The 16,360-nt window shown below is 38.1% G+C and overlaps 1 pseudogene; it reads left to right on the top strand.

Moving 5' to 3' along the window:
* The first annotated feature begins 791 nt into the window (after window positions 1-791).
* LOC138143517 (cAMP-regulated phosphoprotein 19 pseudogene) lies at window positions 792-1,507 on the top strand (annotated as a pseudogene).
* Window positions 1,508-16,360: the final 14,853 nt, after the last annotated feature.

The raw sequence follows: 16,360 nt of genomic DNA, 5'->3' as shown, positions 1-16,360 counted from the left end.
CAAGGTTAATAATAATACACATTGTGAGGATCAAATGAGATAATTTCAGTGAAACACCTAGCAAAACTCAAAGCACTCTTATGTTGTTGTTCAGTCATTTTAGTTGTGTCCGCCTTTTCATGATGCCATTTGGTGTTTTCTTGGCAAAGATACAGGAGTGATTTGCCTTTTCTATCACCAGCTCATTTTACAGATGAGGAAACTGAGGCAAACAGGGTTAACATGCTCAAGGACACATATATACTGTATCTGATTTGAACTCAGGAAGATGATTTTTCGTGACTAAGCCTAGTACTCTATCCACTATACTACCTAGAAGTCCAAAAGCACTCTATAAATAATAGTTATTATTACCATTAATGATGGTTCAGTAGATATTAAATCCTTACTATATGCAAGATGCTATTCTAGGAATAAAAAAAAAAAACACGAAAGGCGGACAATAAATTTTACATGACTGAAGTCAATATAAAATATTCTGGGGCGGAGGGCAATAAATGAAGGATCTGACTAGGGAGGAGAGATGGAGGATTCATAGAGTGAGGAGGCCCCTAAGTGAAGCCTTTGAAAGACTAAAGACTATGAAAGACTAAAGACTTAAGACTGCCGTCATAAGGTGGCAGCCATTTTCGGAGGGAGGAGACTACCGCAAGGGCAGGAGCCTGAGGGTTTGAGCGCAGCGCGGCCTGTGGCTGCTGGGGAATGTTGTTGGCGGCTGTAGGGGTTTCTATTTCTCTGCTCTTTGGTGACTCCTTTCCCCCAGTATCCTCCCAATCGACTGAAGGGGCTCCATGTCCGCAGAGATCCCCTAGGCAGCCTCGGCTGAGGAGCAAAAGAAAATGGAAGATAAAGTAACTAGTCCAGAGAAAGAAGAAGAAGCAAGATTAAAAGCAAGGTATCCTCATCTGGGACAAAAGCCTGGGGGTTCAGATTTCTTGAGGAAGCCACTGCAGAAAGGACAAAAGTATTTTGATTCTGGGGATTACAACATGACTAAAGCAAAGATGAAGAACAAGCAGCTTCCTACTGCAGCAGCTCCTGACAAAACATAGGTCACTGGTGACCACATTCCTACTCCACAGGATCTTCCACAGTGGAAACCATCCCTTGTTGCTAGCAAACTGGCTGGCTGATTAAAAGCTGAACTGCATGAATCTCCTCATTCCTGTTATCCTCAAACATTTTATTTCTCGGCTTTTTTTTTTTTCCCCTTCCATACACTAAGTCATTGAGACTGACAGCTTTTCAGGCAGCAGTAGTGTGTGCTGCTGTTGTTAAGGGAGTAAAACTTTAAGAATAAACTATAGTACTTTGGACTAGTTGAACAATACGTTGATGAAAAGGACACATGTTAGAGCAATGTAAAATAACCTACTTGAAAATAATTGTATATATTTCCTATTCCTTTGTAGGCCTGGTTCCAGTGAGTAACAAACAAGTTTTACAGTTTCACTATTTTGGCTTTCCTTTTTCCTCTTAATTAGAGTTTTATATGTTTGTATTATTTAATATAATCTATTGTGCTGCTTTTTTTCTGTATTTTTCTGTTTGATTTTGTACAACAGAGGTTTAAGACCACAAGTTGTTAGATCATGTATTTAGAATGAAAACCACACACACACACACACACACAGCAATTCTTAATGATTTCTATCTTTGCTCTCAAACTTGAATGGCCTTAAACCTGTTTCAGCTTTAACAATAGAATTTTACTTGGGCAATATTTGCCCATCCTGATGTGACCTTTTATGAATTTAGTGCTTATTAACAGCTGCCCATTGAAGCTGGGTTTTGTTTTGTTTTGCTTTTCAGTTCTGTAGTGTTAGAATACCTTTTCTTTTGAAGATGTGAATGAAGTGTGCATGTGCATAGACTGTTGAATTCACTTTTGTGCCATTTTTGTGAATATAATAATTTTGCACATGCAAAAAAAGAAAGACTAAAGGATTTAAAGGCAGTATTTCAGTCATGATTTAAGACCTATGGAAATATACAGTGATGAGAAAGGGCAGGATGAGTTCTGGCAGTGGTGAATAGTCTTATTTGACTAGAAGGAAGAGTGGATGAAGGGGAATGAGGTAAGTAAAGTAGATTGTAGTCAAGTTGTGGAAGGCCTTAAACACAAGACTAAGGGACTCATGCTTTGTCATTTATTGCGGTCTCACTGATGTATTACCAATATGTCTATGGTCCAGATACTCAAGATAAATTGTTACATAAGTCAAAGTTTTCCACATAACATTTTAGTGCAGTTTCAAGAAGAGTGCAGGCATATTCAGGAAAGAATGCAATTAATAGACAAAAGTAAAAATTAAATTCTCAGCTATTGACAGGAGCGCACTGGGACAAAAGGTCATAGAATCATCAACTTTTCCTTTTTGAGCATCTATGCAATGTGTCTAAAAATGTATGGTGAAGATAACACGCAATTTTGTTCATGTATACCCAGAAATATAGATTTCAGGAAAGCTATAATCCCAACATTTTCCACAGAACACCATAAACACAGAGTCTAAGAACTAGATAGAATCTACACAGGCTAATTAGTTCAACTCATACCAGAACAAAAACCTACCCTGGTGTTACTGAGAAATGATTATTTAGCCTTAGGTTCAAGGACTACATTTAAGAAGAACCCACTCCCAGGTGGAGCCAAGAGAGAGGAATAAAAGTAGGGATTTCCTTGAGATCTCCCCCAATCCCCTCCAAATACCTATAAAAATGACTTTAAACAAATTCTAGAGCAGTAGAACCCACAAAATGACAGAGTGAAACAAATTTCCAGCTCAAGACAACCTAGGAGGTTGACAGAAAAGTTCTGTTCCACTAGTCTGACATAAGAATACAGTCCAGTGTGGTGGGACTACTTCAAAGAGCGGACCAGAGCAGACCTCAGGGCATTGAATCACTGTCAGCTGTGGTGGTTTCCAGACTCCTTAACCCCCAAAGAGGCAGGATTCTCTTGCTTTTCCCTGCTTGGATCTGGGTGGCAGTCCTGGGGCAAGGAATATTGCTGGTTGTGATAGTAATGGCAATTAAAGATTCCCCTGTATTGGCTTGGTTTTCAAATTGATTATATTAAAACCCAGAGTTTGTTAATCCCACCTGTGGGATGGGCTTGTTGATGTGAAAAGAAAGTCCTGAAGTGGGAGGAGCTGGTGACGTAGATTTGGAGAGACACTGGAGAGAGGCAGAAGATCTTTTTTGGAAGCAGCACCTCGTGGAGAGAGAGAGAGACTAAGAGGATTGCTGGTGGCCGCTTTGAATTGCCCTGGACTTTTGAGACCTGCCCCCTGAGCTACCAAGGACTGAGGAGACATGGCTGTTTTGCTGGTACTTTGTCTGTCTGTTTTGATGTTATTTTGCCAGATTTGTCCACTGGTGAAAGACTGTCCTTTTGTTGAAGAAGTCCTGGAACCTGGCTGTTCGCTAAGAAGGCCTGCGACTGTCCTGCAGACAGAGAGTGAATACTGTCCACTGGTGAGGGACAGTACTGTTGTTGCAGGGGTCTGGAGACTGTCCTGCAGACAGAATGAATACTGTCCACTGGTGACGGACAGTACTGTTGTTGCAGGGGTCTGGGAGCCTTTCTGTTGGTTCAGAAGCCCTGAAGAAGGATTTTCTTGTTGTATGTTTACAGAAATCCTGGGAGAGGGCTTTGCTAATGTGTTCAGGGGTTCTAGGGCTGTTCTACAGACAGAGGATAAATTCATGAAGGGACTGGCAATGTATCTTATGGCCTTGCTAAGCCTTGTCTCCCCAGGAACTAAGATTGCTGAGAACTTGCCTTGTGTCAAGATGAAGAAAAGACCTCCATTTGGGTATTAAGTGCTGTGTTTAAACTTGATGTAACTCTGGGGTAGATTCAATTGTGATCCTAGGGGTGGGGAACTTTTGACCTTATTGTGCTCTGTGATTGACAAATGAAGGTACTTTACCTATGTTTGGAAAATAATCTCCATTTGAGAAGAGGGGTTTTGTGGTGGACCAAAAGAAGGTATAGCCTAGGGGTGGAGTAGTATTTAGAACAGGGACTTTGTAATTGATTGAATGATTGGAAAGTCCTGGGGTGGGGTAGTCCTTGGAGATTATTTAATCACACTTAGTAAATGCTGTATTTTGAATGATGTCATGTTTCGATCTTCTCTGTTCTTGGTTTGTTACTGAATAAAATAGAGAGCACCTATGCTGGTATTTTGAACCTGGGAAGTTGCCTTTCCTTGGTATTATATTACACTGGTGTGTCAGAGCTTTTGGTGGTGGTGGAGAGGCAATCCTCCTCACAGTTCCAAGGCAGAAAAGAGTGCTTGTTGTCACTCATAAACCGGAGAACAGAAGAGGAGAGGAGTAGACACTTCTCCTTTAATCATACCACCTTGGAAGAATTGAAAATTTACAGGTCCCTGGAAATATCTCTCTGAAAACACCTGCACAAAACCTCCGAAGTAATACACACTCTACACTGGAATCAGAGTCCTACCTTAACAAAGAACTAAAAAGTCAAGTCGTGGGTGGCTAGGTGGTGCAGTGAATAGAGCACCAGCCCTGGAGTCAGGAGGACCTGAGTTCAAATCCAGCCTCAGACACTTGGCACACTTATTAGCCGTGTGGCTTTGGGCAAGTTAATTAACCCCAATTGCCCTCCCCCCCAAAAAAGGAAACAAAAAATTTAAAAAGTCAAGTAATTGGCTGGGAAAATAAGCAAACAGTGGGGAGAAAATCAAACTATACAGTCTTACTTTAGTGACAAGAAAGATGAAAACATACAACCAGAAGAAGGCAACAAAGTCAAAGCTCCTACATCAAAAGCCTCTAAGAAAAATATGTATTTGTTGCAGATCATGGAAGAGATCAAAAAGGATTTTGAATATCAAGTAAGAGAAGTAGAATAAAAATGTGGAAGGAAAATGAGAGTGATGCAAGAAAATCATGAAAAAATGAGTCAACAGTTTCCTAAAGGAGACCTCCCCCAAAAAATGTTGAAGAAAATAGCACTTTTAAAAATAAACTAACTCAAATGGCAAAATAGGTACCAAAAGTCATTGAGGAGAAGAATGCCTTAAAAACCAAGCTGGCCAAATGGAAAAGGAAGCCCAAAAGCTCACTGAAGAAAATATTTCCTTCAAAATTAGAATTACTTTATGAGAAATCAAGAAATTATAAATCAAAATCAAAAGAATTAAAAAGTAGAAGACAATAGGATATATCATTAGAAAAACAACTGAATAAAGTGTGGGCCCTGGAGTCAGGAGGACCCAGGTTCGGTTCTGGCCTCAGACACTTAACACACACACACACACACACACACACACACACACACACATACACACACAAACCTAGCTGTGTAAACTTGGGCAAGTTACTTAACCCCAATTGCCCTCCAAAAGGCAAATAAATAAAAAGAAAAACTACTGATCTGGAAAATAGATCCAAGAGAGATAATTTTAAAATTTATTGTACTACCTGAAAACCATGATAAAAAATAAAGCCTATTAGACATCATCATTTAAGAAATTATCAAGGAAAACTGCCCTGATATTTTAGAATCAGAGGGTAAAATAGAAATCGAAAGAGTCTACCAATCACCTCCTGAAAGAGATATCAAAAGGAAAACTCCTAGGAATATTGTAGCCAAATTTCAAAGTTCCCAGGTCAAGGAGAAAATAGTGCAAGCATTCAGAAAGAAACAATTGAAGTATTATGGAAATACAATCAGGATTACACAGAATTTGGCAGCTTCTGCATTAAGGGATCAGAAGTCTTGGATTATAATATTCCAGAGCTCAAGGGAGTTGGGATTAAAACCAAGAATTACCTACCAACAAAATTGGGTATAAATCTTCAGGGAAAAAAAATGAATATTCAATGAAATAGAGGACTTTCAAGTTTTCTTGATGAAAGGACCAGAGCTAAATAGAAAATTTAACGTTCAAATATAAGAATCAAGAGAAACACGAAAAGGTAAATAGGAAATCATAAAGGAAAAGGGAGAAATGAATCATAAGGGACTTATTAAAGTGGAACTGTTTATTTTCCTACATGCAAAGATGATATTTGTAACTCATGATACCTTTCTCAGTTTTAGGGTACTTGGGGGAAATGTATCTAGATAGATAGATATATAGACAGGCAGACAGAGGTCACAGGATGAGTTGAATGTGAAGAGATGATGTCTAAAAAATAAAAATAAAGGGTAAAAGAGGAATGTATTGGGAGAAGGAGAAAGGGAGAGGTAGAATGGGGGTAAATTATCTAACATAAAAGAGGCAAGAAAAAACATTTATAATGGAGGGGAAGAGGGAAGAGAGAATGAATGAACCTTTTCCCCGTCAGATTTGCCTTATGGAAGGAATAACATGCATACTCAACTGGGTATGAAAATTTATCTTACCCTACAAGAAAATAAGGGGGAAGGAGAAAAGGGGGGAGGGATTATAGAAAGGAAAGCAAATGAGAGGAGGGGGCAATCAAAAGCAAACACTTTTAAGGGGGGACAAGGACAAAGGAGGGTGGGATATGATGGAGGGAAATGTCGATAGTCTTTCACAACATGACTTCTATAGAAGTTTTTTGCATGACTACACATGTATAACCTATAAACAATTGCTTGCTTTCTTAATGAGGGTGGGTGTAGAGGGGGAAGGGAAAAAGTGCAGAACTCAAAATTTTAAAAACAATTGTCAAAAATTGTTTTTACATCCAACTATGAAATAAATTATATAGGCAATGGAGTATAGAAATCTATCTTGCCATACAGAAAAATAGAAGAGAAGAGGATAGATTAGGGGAAGGGGTAATCAGAATCCTTGTCATCTTGGGATGGGGGAGGTAAGAGATGGGGAGAAATTTGGAACTCAAAATCTTGTAGAAGTGAATATTGAAAACTAAAAATAAATAAATTAATAGAAAAAACCTATTTCCTCTAAATTCATCCAGTTCTACCTTTTACATAATAATAATTTTACAATTAAGAGATACAATATTACAGAGCAGATAAAAGTCTGACCTCAAAGCTAGAAAATGAAGGTTCAAGTTCCACATCAAAGATAAATTGACCCTTAGAAAATCACTTAAATTCTCAGTGCCCTAGGTAACTCTCAAAATAACAAGGATAACAAAAATAAACAGCAATAATTTGCAGAAGAGGCAATATTTTTCCTGATCATCAAATATGGGTCCTCTAAACCCATAAAATCACAAGTCAGTTTCCCTTCCTCCTTTCCCCACCCCCCTAAGAAAAATGAGCCAAAATTTCCTAATACCTTCTACAGGGGAACTTTTATACATTGGTCTTAGTTTTACATTCTGGGGTCAATCAGAATAACTTTAAACTCTCTTACATGTGACCACAGCTCAAATATCTAGACAGCTATTATTCAATGCTTCTTTTTTCTCAACAATTTTTCACATGGCATGGTTTCAAGGCCTAACACCACATGGTTGGTCCCCTCTGCACACACCTCAGCTGGTCAGTGAAATTATGACCAGAGGGTGTCCAAATATAAAAAAAAAAATTTCATGTGTTGTTCAACCAGGGCAGGGAAAGCCAGGATTATTACCTGCCTTGCTTGGAAGTCAATGTATTTCTACTAAAGTGGAAAAGTCTCTCTATCTATCTGTCTTTCCTTCTGTTCTTTTACCATATCATTCTTGACTACATTGCATTTCAAAACAATAATTCCTAATTTTCTAATATCAAAAAAGCACTTCCACAGGGTGATTAATTTCGTTATCCTAGAATTTGAAAATAGAATTTAGAGTAACCAAAACTTTCTTTGATAAATACTGACCACAAAAGCAGGTAAGAAGGGGTAAGTTCTATCTTAAACTAAACAAACCTTCATGTTTTCTACTGGTGGATTCTCTTCTTATTTTTCATCTCTTTTTTCTTATATTTCCAAATTTTTTTCATTTTCCCCCAACTTACATTCCTTTTTGGCTACAGTTTTGTTTTGTATTATGTTCATCTGCATTAAGTCTGTTTGGTGTTATTCTTACAGATGGCATCAAAGGGTATTATTGAAATGACGTTTCTAATAGTCTGGCCAACTTCCAGCACATAGCATCATAGGACCAAATTCTTTGATATAATTAAGCTTGTACTGAATTTAACTGATTGATGGTTTGGGTGTATATACTAGAGAGCCAAAAATGGCACATGTGTTAAATAATCTCACCTTCTGCCATTTTCAGAACTTATAATCAATTGCTTCTGCTAATCTTTCCCAAAGAATACTTGAATATCTCTATCCATTAACTCACTTGAAATATTGCTCCAGAATTTCAATTCTTCTTATTAACCCTCTGTAGCCACAGGATTTTTATAATTCTATAACTGTAGTGAAATACAGTTATTATTAACATTAAGAATGTCTAGAATGAGGGGCGGCCAGGTGGTGCAGTGTGTAAGAGTGTCGGCCCCAGCATCAGGAAACTTGGGATTAGTTCTGGCCTCAGATACTTGGCACCCACACAAAAATAATAACTGGCCGTGCAACCTTGAGCAAGTTACTTAACCCCAATTGCTTTAAAAAAAGAATGTCTAGAATGAATAAATCAGTGGGACTTGGAGTCAGGAATATATAGGTTCAAATTCACCTTTGATATTCATTGATTGTATTACCCTAGACAAGTCATTTAACTGATATGTGCTTTAAACAATTCCCTAAGACTTTTTTTTTCTAGTAAGGCATGGATGAGTTGCAGCCAGTTTTGTTATAGGGAGTTTCCACACCAAGAATTCCCTACTATGAGAAAATTGCAGATACTCAGAGCTCATTTCAAATTAGGTGTACATTGATTAGCACAGAACCATGCAACCAATATTAATAAGAGATGATTGATGGTAAGGATCCCTTACACATTATTAAAATAAATTATACCGTTATCTTTGTTTTGCAAGCATATGATTGGTCACAGAGGAAATCCAGTCAGAAGTACTGATGTCCTGGTACAGCTGAGCCAAGTGGTGCAGAAGAAATTGTTGGATCTGGTGTCAAGGGAACTGAATTCATTCCACTGATCTGTGAATAACTCCCTGTGGGATGGTAGGTCACTCGGTTAACCTCTTTTTTTACAGATTCCCAATCTGTAATATCAAAAAATCTAGATTTGATCATCTCAAATATTTCTTATGGCTCTAAATCTATCACCCTACAATCCTCATGTTTTCTGAGAATATGTTTGGGTTATTAGGCAGCATAGTGCAAAGGGGAAGGAAATGAATTGGTTCTGGAAGTAAAATTGGAGCTCTGTTGCTTCCATTCACCTATATCACTTTGAGTAAGGCATTTAGCCTCTCTCCAAGTCTCAGTTTTCTCATTTGTGAAATGGGGATCATAATACCTATAACCTACTCTCTCTCCCTACCCTATATCTACTCTGGGCAGTTATAAGACTTGTATAAGGCTATGCAGATCATATAGTCAAAATGAGAGCTAATAGCACACATGCACATACATATACACACATAAACACACACACACACATGTCCTAAACAAATTAGAACTGTTGCAAAGAAGAATGGAGAACCTAGTAAGGGAATAAATTTCCCGTTGCTGGAGGTCTTCAAGCAGAGACTAAATGACTTTATTTCATAAATGTTAAGGGATTTCCTGCTCAGGTATTATTTGAACTAGGCAGCCTTCAAGATCCATTACAATTTGAAGGTTCTGTGTCACTACATCTCAATATAAAAATCTTCTGTAAAGAATTATTCTAATGTCTCCTTGAGGCAGGAGAGAGACCATGGGTTCCAACCCTCTCCCCCCAGCCCCCAATTGCTAGTGCCCTTCCTCTGGTATGACCATCTGCTATGTATATATCTCATATATACATTGTTGTTTAGATGCTTTTAGAATATAAGCTCCTTGAAGCCAGGGAGAGTTTTTATCTTCCTTTTTTTGTATCCCTAGTACTTAACACAATCCTAGGATCATAGTAACCACTTAATAAATGCCTGTTGATTGACTAACTAGAAGACTACGATTTAAGCATAAGATTTAGTAGGTTTTACCATGCTGGAATAATTTCTAATATTGTGTCTTTTTCCTGAGAAACAGACTAGTTAAGGATGGAAAGGCTCATCATTAGGACACTGGCCACCAGGTGATGAATTCCTTGACTATGGCAACCCATAAACCAAAGAAAGTAAAACAAGCAAAGAAAATATTTAGAGGTAAGTAGGTGGCACAGTGGTTAGAGTGCTGGGCTTGGAATCTGGAAAACTCATCTTCTTGAGTTCAAATCTGACCTCAGACACATACTAGTTTAACTCTGCTCAGTTTCCTCATCTGTAAAGATGAGGAAAAGATTTGGAAAAGAAAATGTCAAGCCACTCCAATATCTTTGCAGAAAAACTCCAAATGGGATCATGAAGAACCAGACATGACTGAAACAAATGAACAACTAGATAATATTTAGTAATTTAAGATGCAGGGAATGTATATTTAGGACCATAGGTTTACAGCTAGAACAGTTATTTGAGATCATAAGATCATAGTTCTAGGGCTGGAAGGGAATTAAAGATTCCATCTCATCTAATCCTCTGGTTTTATTGGAAAGGAACTTTAGTCCCAGAGAGATTAAATGGTTTGCCCAAAGGGACCCAGGACATAATTGGCAGAGTTGGATCTGAACCCAGGTCCTCTGATTACAAGTATAGAGCACTCTCCATTGCATTACTGTCTTTTAAAACTTCAAGGCATAGCCAAGTGACAATCTCAAAAATTTTTGATTTGGATCGTTTAGGCATGTACTTATGCATATGGGCACCTGGGGGATGTGTGTCTTTCTTTGGTTGGTGGTTTCTTGTTGGTTATTCAAAGCCTTTAAAAGAAGAAGTATTAAATCATGCCCCTCAGGAGGAATGGTGAAAAGTCACATTTTTATTCAATGCATGAAAACCTTGCATGTCATTTTTCCCTCCAAAGTTATCTCAGTGATGCTGTATTAGAAGCCTATGGGAGGAATTTTGAAGAAATTCAAGGATCATATTATGCTATCCTAGTTAGTAACAAACAACTCAGGAGACAGGTTTTTTTTTCTTTTCCCTCTTATATAATGAAGCCATCAATATTCTGGAGATAAATCCTTTAACCATTTGACTGGACTCTCCCCACTTCACGACCCCCCCCCCCAATTTTTAGTATCTTCAGCAAAGAGTTATCTTTTGGATAATTGTAAAAATTGTTCTGGAAATGAAAGGAAGGCAGACATGTTTAAGCCATTTGATTTATCATGTTAATAAAATAATGCCTATTAAAAAGCTTGAAAACTAGGAAGCATTTTTAAGTTATCAAAAAGCTAAGCTTTTCCTTGCTTTATAATAGCCCATAAAAACATTTTAATCTAAATTATGAGCTAGAGATGGAAATACATACATATGTACATAAATATATAGATATAAATTTAAGTCCCAATAACGCTTCATTACTCTTAAAATTTCAATTCCAGTTTAAAAAAAATAAAAACAATTAATTCTGCAACTTACACTCAGTGGCGGATGTCATTCAAGCTATAGAAGCTTATTGGGTAGTTAAAAGGATAAAATCAAGTAGTCATTCTACTAATCCCTTTACAAGGAAACAGCTTTCTGCATAAAAAGTGGAACTTATGTGGTCATTAGCAGATGCTCCATCAAGCAACCAAAAATATACACATTTAAATTCTTAAGCACAATCTATGAGCACTACACAGATGGTTTCCAAGAAACTGTACCTAAATTGATTACGATAAAAATGATCTGCTGCAATTGTTTCTGTCAAAAGGGAGAACAGAATTTGTCCCAATGTGTCGCTCTGCCCACTCATGCAGAGAACCCAGCTGCTGGGACAGATGTTGCTCTAAGCACTTTATTTTAGGGTCATTAAAATGGTTACAGGGGTTAGTCATTCACTGTTTTATAAATTGTGCTTACTAGCTGAGCTCAACAGATGCTAGAAAACTTCTTTGTAGTTGATCAGGAAAAAAAATGACAAAAAAAAAGGAAAGAAAGAAAGAATTCCATGGCAGATCCCATTTACCTCGTGTTTAGTACCAGAAGTTTTGAACAAATGGTGATGAACAACCACATAAGAAGGTTTATTGACAACAACATCAACAACATGATGCGGTTCCTTTAGGGGAAAAAGAAAAAAAAACATGCTTATCTAGAACTATTAATAATCCTCACAATAGTTCTCTTAATTTACTGTGAGTACAAAAGCTGAGCAGTTTTGAAGGAAGAAGGATATTTGTTTATTCCACAGTAAATGGGTTCTATTTTCATTATTTTAGAACCTCTCATCTGTTTAAAAATGCCCCAGATTTTATTTTTGTTTTCTGGAAACAAGAGTGTGGTTTCAATCTTATTATTACTGAATGATTATCAATCAGAAAATATTTATTGAACACCTAATATGCACCAGCCACTATAATAAGGTCACCAAGTATGGGGCTCGGAATTAAAAAACCTGATTTCAAACCTAACCTCTCCTCCTTGATGCTAGTGGGACTTTAGGCAATTTACTGAACCTTTCTGGGCCTCAATTTTCTCACCTCCAAAGGGAAGGTATTAGATCAGGTGATTTCCAGATCTGTATCCTGTGATACTGTGAGCCCATGCAGAACTCTTTAAAAAAAATGTATCTTCTCCATTAATGAATAGCACCAAAAAAAAAAAAAAACCTGTGAGACAGCACAGATCTCCCCACTGCCTCTGTAAGCATTGAGCTTTGGCAGGTTCAGTAGTCTCCAGCTCTTCTTAGAAATATTTGGCCCAACCCTCTCTTGGCAGGGACTGTGGCATTCCCATAGTTCATATCATTTGTCTATGACTCTGTGTCACCATCTGGATTGAAAGGCAGGATGAAATATGAATAGCAAGTTCCACTTTGAGCCAGGAAAACCTAGGTTCAAATTCTGCTCCCACACCCATCCCAAGATTGTAACCTTGCACAAGTCACTTATCTTTGCCTCAGTTTTCTCTTCTGTAAAATGAGGGTGATGATAACTATCCTAGCTGCCTTGTAGAGGCTCATGAGATGATATTTAAATAAATATTGATATACATATGTGTTTATATATGTATATATGTATAAATATACATGCACATAAAACTTTGAAAACTTTATATTGGTGGAAAATATAATCTCTTTGTTTACTAATACAGTACCAATAATTTTTGGGGGGGAGAAGGGACTGGATCTATGATGTCATTGGTACAGAAAACTGTCAATCAGGAAACTCCCTTTACCAGTGCAAGTCAGAACTAGTTTGGCAACTTAGACTTAAATATCTGGGTCAGCAAGAGGCTAAGTGACTTGCCCAGGGTCACAAAGTCAGTACTTGTCAGAGCAGGATTTGAAATCAGGTTTTTCTGATTGTGAGACTGGCTTTCTACCACATTGTTTTGCCACTGGCAGAAACAAATGCAATGACAAAAAGCAGATGGGGGTAGGGGAGGAAGGGGGAAGATGCAATCTATTTGAATTAACAACAACAAAAAAAAAACCTTCAACAATAAAACACCCCCTCAGCTTTCTTTGTAAGTTTTTATTTGTTGCTTCAAGGAGCAAAGATAGATTCTTTGCCTTCATGCCGATCACTCATATTCTTACCCACGGCCAAACTGAAATGTATTTTGTAGATAGGAAATCAGAATAAACCCTTTTAAATTTTCAAGCTATGTATAAACACATTAGATAGTAACTTAAAGGAGGAATCTACTTCTCAAAGGCAGTGAGCATTCTATCCCACTAGGGCTTTTGGAGGTGGTAATTTATTGTTTGGTTGCTTCTGTTGTGTCTGAATCTTCATGACCTCATTTGTGGTTTTCTTGGCAAAGATACTGGATTGGCTTGCCAAGTAGTTCATTTTACAGATAATGAAACTGAGGCAAATAGGATTAAGTGCCCAGGGTCACACAGCTATTAAGCTTCTAAGGCCAGGTTTGAACTCAGGAAGATAAGTCGTCCTGACTCCAGGCTGGCACTCTACCCATTGTGCCACCTAGCTGTCTTTTTTCTGGTAGGGGAAGAGGTGGGGAGAAGGTCCAATTCCTTTCTGTTTAGAAGCAAACTTTGCCTGAGAAACTTATCATTTTGCAAACCATCACATTTTACCTTTAAGAGAGAGGTGATTGAAGGAAGTTTCAAAAGAGAGACAAACACCTTTATGAAGAAATCTTTTTTTTCTGTTTGACCTGTACTGGTCATGGTTCAAACTAGCACTAGCACAGGTAGCCCCTTTAAAAATTCAAATTGATGAATCATTTGCCCAGCAAAGTCTGAGATTGATTGAAAACAGCTGAGCTGGTGACGGCACCACAGGCCTCAGCTAGAAAACACGGCTTAGCCACTCAATTGAGGAAACTCTTCAGAGTTAAAGGAGTGATGGGTGTATGAGGACTAAGGGGTGGGGAGGGGGAGGAGGAAAGGAGAGATTGTATTAGGGATGAACAAGTAAGGCTTTTCTCATAATATATCATATGACCTTGCCTTTTTTCCCCTTCTTCTCCTTCCCTCCCTGGGCTGGTGCAGATCAGTGACTGTCTCAGAGAACTGATTGAAGTACTGAAAGAAAGCAATTTGCATGGCCACAGAGTGCCAGGGGCAAGACTCGAACCCAGATCTTGCTGGTCAGGAAGTCACCCCTCTATCCACTGTCATGTTGCCCCTCTGCACCTTATTAACAAAACCCATTATATACATTATCTGAGTAATTCATCATAACAGTCCCATCAAGTAGGTGCCCCATGGAATACTACATCCATTTTATAGGTGAGAACTCTGAGCCTCAAAGTGCCCATGAACACAGATTTCAGGCACAGAATACAAATGTAGGTCTCTCCTGAACCCAATTCCTCTACTTTCCCCACCATATAGTGCTGCCTCAAGGTACTATTAGTATTGGGTATGAAAATTCCCAAGTAGTAAATTGGGCAGTAAAATTTTTGAAACTGCTTGAACTCTTCCCAGTTACGGGGTCAGTCAGTCTTTGGTAAATAAGGGAACCCATGGTAAGTATGGGCATTATCTAACTCAGGAAACGGAGTCTCCACCCCATACTTTTGAACTTTGTGATCTCTTCCTCAAGGCCCCACAATTGCATAGTAGTGGAACTAGAGGCCAGAAATCTTTCCTGTATTTGTTATGTCTCTGTCTCTCTGTCTCTCTCCTTAATACCTTTGGCTCTGAGTGGCCAACAGAAAATGTCTGTGACTACATAGAACAGAGGAATCAAAGATTAATGTGATATTAGTAGAGGGCAGTTACCATTGTAATGTGGTCTAAGTTGTCCTATGAAACTGAAGTCTTTTTTATTGAATTCAGGTATTTGCTCTAAGTAGGCTTACTGTTAAAGGGTTTTCTATGTTTAGGACTACTGAATTCTCTCACTCTTCCTCCCTAGGGAAGAAATATAAATACAGAGATGGTAGTTGAAGGCAGGTAGAGCTTTGCACTTAACCAAGTTGGGAGTGGACCTCCAGGTTGATGGGGGGAAACTTCTGACTTTTCAGTAGAAATGTTAAGAAAGAAAAAAAAAACATGCTCACCTCTCCTATTTTTCTTTTTCTTCTGCTTCATATTTGTTCTGGTTTAAAATAGGCAAGAAAGGGAGATCCTGATTGAATCCACTCAAGTAAAACACATATTTCTCAGTCACAAGTTTTTGGTCTCCTAGCCTCAGCTGTCAGTAGAAAACCTTGGGCTCTTTAAGCAATGAGATGGCCTTTCTCTTTCCTATCTTCCTTTTGGTCAGTTGGAAAACACACATTTATTAAGTATGTACATGTCAGGCACTATGCTGAGCTCTAGGGATAAAAAAGTACTAAAAACAGTCTCTGATCTTACAAAGCTCACATTTGAATGCGGAAAACAACATACAAATAATGATATACATACAAGACATATATAATATAAACTGACTATGTTGTCAAGGAAAAGACACAAGTGGAGGCAGGGAGTGGGCCAGGAAAGCCTTCTCTAGTAGGAAGACAGATTTTAGATGAGTCTTGCAGGAAGCCAGGGAAGTGAGGAAACATAGGTGAGAAGAGAGAACGTTCCAAGTATGGAGTTAACTGATGAGATCCATTTGTTGGGAGATGTAATGTTATGTGTGTAGAACAGCCAGTAAGGTCAGCATTTCTGGATCACAGAGTAAATTATACAGTAAATCCAGTATTTCTAGATGGGAGTAAAGTGTTGGAAGGCTTTGAAAATTCAACTATTTTGACTTAAAAGTATTAAATGCCTTTTTACTTTTATTATTACAAAGAAAAAAAATATGTTCTTAATGGTGGGAGAAAGCATGCTATAGTGGGAAAAATATTGAACTAAAAGCATCTTAACTTTAGGCCTGATTCTACCCATGACTATAT

The sequence above is a fragment of the Petaurus breviceps genome, unplaced genomic scaffold (genome assembly GCF_028583685.1).
Source record: "Petaurus breviceps papuanus isolate PSGF00001 unplaced genomic scaffold, PetGlider_PUasm1.0 90644, whole genome shotgun sequence".
Lineage (NCBI taxonomy): Eukaryota > Metazoa > Chordata > Mammalia > Diprotodontia > Petauridae > Petaurus > Petaurus breviceps.
This window is presented reverse-complemented; position numbering and strand designations above follow the sequence as displayed.